Source organism: Urocitellus parryii, chromosome 8 (genome assembly GCF_045843805.1).
Source record: "Urocitellus parryii isolate mUroPar1 chromosome 8, mUroPar1.hap1, whole genome shotgun sequence".
NCBI lineage: Eukaryota > Metazoa > Chordata > Mammalia > Rodentia > Sciuridae > Urocitellus > Urocitellus parryii.
The window spans coordinates 43,297,912-43,301,441 of record NC_135538.1 but is presented as its reverse complement, the minus strand read 5'-3'; the positions used below and the strand labels follow the sequence as shown (position 1 = coordinate 43,301,441).

The window sequence follows — 3,530 nt, the reverse complement described above, 5'->3', positions numbered from 1 at the left end:
CAGTTCTGATTTACATTTTTGGTTTAGAAATAAAAAAGAGAAACATATTTGAAGCCTGGAAGTATAGCCTTTGACCTAATGTCTGTCTTTGATATGACATGACATGATTACATACATTTTGTAGAAAATATCTGAGCTTAATAGAAGCCTGCATCTAAGACTAGCATGAAAAGGAAACAAGGCATAGAGCACAAGATGTATTATACTATCCTAGACTTAAACATCAAAGGGCAACAATTACTATTCTTTTGTAAAACTAAGTTAAACTTGCTTTGCTCATCACACAAACAATGTGCACATATGAGCACACTTGGACACATATTTTTTTTGCATATCTAAGTGCGTTATATAAATTTTATTTTTACCATTGATAATTATAGAGACAAACTATTAAAAATAAATAATACTTCTATAATCTATAACAGAGATAATTGGATCTTACTATTAATTTTTTTTGTTTCTTTATTAGTTTTTTATTCAAAATAGTTGTAATTATCCTGTAATTTATATCTTGGTTTTTTTAAGTTAAAATGACAAGAAGCATTTCAATTAACTCTATAAATTCTTTAAAGACATACATGTTAAATACATTTTAAGGATCCATGGAACAGAAAATTTTTAATATTTGGGGCCTTTGATATGTTTTTTATCCTTCACTAAAGAAAAAAATTCTCTCAATCCCTGCATGTTTCTTCCTTTCTCTTGTTCTTTCCCCCTCATTTTAATATTAAACTCTGCTAATACTTTGGGCTATGGTTGGAGTTTTAAGACAGGTAACATCTTTCATTTCAGGGAAATATACGTATCCTTTGTTTTGGGGTTCTGAGGAACCTCATGCAGGGAAGAAAACTGTGATGGAAACAACATCACTCCAAGAGGAAAAACCTCAAAATCAGGTTTTATAGATTGTATTTGTATGTGTGTTACTGTATGTATGTGTGTTCGCATATTTGTGCATACAGGTTTACATGTGTGTATTTTTGGGGTTCATCATGTGCAAGTGTATATGTATATACACTTCTTTGCACACATATGGTAAATTGGGAGTATTTACAAAAAAATAGAATTTTACTCTATTAACATTCAGAGAAATTTCTAATAATTGTCAATGAGGTCAACTTTTCCATATTTTTGATTTTCAGAGTTCATATTTTTAATGGATAAAGGATGAGTGTATTTTTTTACAGTGAACTTATATATAATACATTTTAGTTATTGAAAGTAAATCTTAAAAGTTTGTATTAATCTTTGAATAAAAAAAGTAAAAATTACTTTCTTTACCCATGAAATGTAAGTTCATTTTCATATTTTATAAAATAAGAAATATCCCTATCTAAATGCTCCCAAGAACACTGACTTGCGCTATAAATGCAAGTGTTATTTAGGGGAAAACAGGGAATATATTCATACCTTGACATACAAGAAGCTTTAAAGTATGATGAGCATATTTAAACCACATGAAAATGTTAGCTTTGACGTGAGCGTTGCATTTATAAGCATAACTATTTTATTTATGAGAATAACTATTTTAGAGCTGATGATTTTAATAGAATTCCAAAAAACTTGAAAACCAGTTTGTGGAAACCATTGTTCTGTTGGGGTGGTTGGTTCTGTTTTCCTTTTCTTCCTGCTTTGAAGACATCTGTATCCTCGGATGTCAATTATTGTAACTCCAACAAAGTAATAAAAATCAAAGCAAGGATCCATTCATCTAAATCCTCACACGTAAGTGATCCTTCATTTGGACGAGATTTTTGTGAAGTAATTGGAGTTGTTGTAAAAGCAGCAGATTCTGCATTGGAAGGCTGTTTTGTATTGGTAGGAGATGCTTCTGTAGAACATGTTGGAATTGGGGGTTCCCAAGCACTATTTCTACCACAGACAACCAAGTCACTTCCATGAAGGTAAAAACCCTTCAAACATTCAAACGTAACCATTGCATTGTAGTAATATTTACTTCCAAATCCTGATATTTGTCTTCCATTTTCAATTACTGGGTATGGACATTTGACCACTTTACACTGAGGAGGGTCACTGCTCCATTGTCCGGGGCCAGAACAATGAATCTGGCTCTGTCCAATGAGTGAAAATTTATCTGATCCAGGATTGGGATTACACATATAAGTTGCTACTTCATAATATTCAAATACTTCCTTTTCTTCTGGGGTGTACTTTCCATTTTCTATTTGTGGAGGCGGTTCACACAAAATCTTTTCGCATTGTGGGAGATCCCCGCTCCAAACCACATTCAATCCTTTAAGCTTGCAACGTAGAATTTGCTTACCAATTAAATAAAACCCCTCATTACAAACAAATTCAACATATGTACCAAACTCCAAGCTTCCATTAAGTACATTTACTTGGCCATTAACAGGATCTGGTAGAACTGGACATGTTTTTTTAGAACAAGCAGCATTTGAAAGAGAGGACCATGTGCCGTCTGCACCACAAGTAGAAGAAGTGGCCAAAGAAGGGTTCCGCTTGTATCCAGGTTTACATTCATAATGTACTTGCTCGCTGACCTCATAAAGGGGTTTAGATTGGCCAGTGAGCTGCATTGTTTCAAATGTTGGTGGCTCACCACAGGCTTCAGAGGATGTAGTAGACAGCAAGAACACCAGGGCCACCAGAAGGAAGCACTGGAATGCAAAGGGGCTCCCGCAGTGTTGGGTGGGTCCAGCCCACATCATGGATCTCCTTATTTTTCCTTAGATGAGGAAGAAACCGAGAACCAGCTGAGCAGGTTTTCAGAGTCCCTCCAGAGTCTAGTGACCAAACTCAACAATCCCAGACTCAGGAAGTGTCCAAAGTTATATGTGAGTGGGTGTGGTCATGACACACCCAGGGAAGTCACAAAAAGTGTTTTAGAGGTGCTCTCCTGGTCAGTATGTCAGTATTGGAATTGAGATCTCAATGTTAAGGTAACCTCACTGATAGATTCAGGGAGGTTTGTGTCACTTAACTAAAACCACCAGGACTCAATCTTTGTTCATAAGGTTTTCCTGTCCCAATATTTCTAACTGATAAAGAAAGATTCTCAGATATTGGTTTACTAGGTTTTTCAATGTAGGTTTGCCCCAGATGAAACTCCAAGGCAACTCTGTGTTTGAAAGTAGTTCATTTTGAAGATTTTAGAGTGCCCAAGTGAGAAACTTGGAGAAACGACATGGGTAAAGAAGAAAAGCCAATAATAAAAGATGTTTTAATATGGGAGTTACCCCTGTAGGCAACAGGAGGCTGAATCTCACAATGATCTCTGTAAGAAACTATGTGCAACATACTCAGAATTAGCCTACAGAGATTAGTACCCAAGGCATCGATGTGCTTATTAGTATATCTCCTCTACTTGAGGGAAATTCCATTATCTCTCAAAGCCTTTCTTATATATGGTGCTTTATTAATTCCAGCATGCCTACAAGAAATGCCTCTGAACAGGACAATAAGAAGAGAGATGGGACACTTGATGTGTAAATTTGTCAGTGACTGAAGATTGTTTCTTTCTACTACCAGAGATCTCAAGTAGGGTGAGG

At 35.4% G+C, this 3,530-nt stretch overlaps 1 pseudogene; it reads right to left on the bottom strand.

The window, feature by feature from the left end:
- Nucleotides 1–1,661: 1,661 nt before the first annotated feature.
- LOC113186585 (membrane cofactor protein pseudogene) lies at nt 1,662–2,687 on the bottom strand (annotated as a pseudogene).
- Nucleotides 2,688–3,530: the final 843 nt, after the last annotated feature.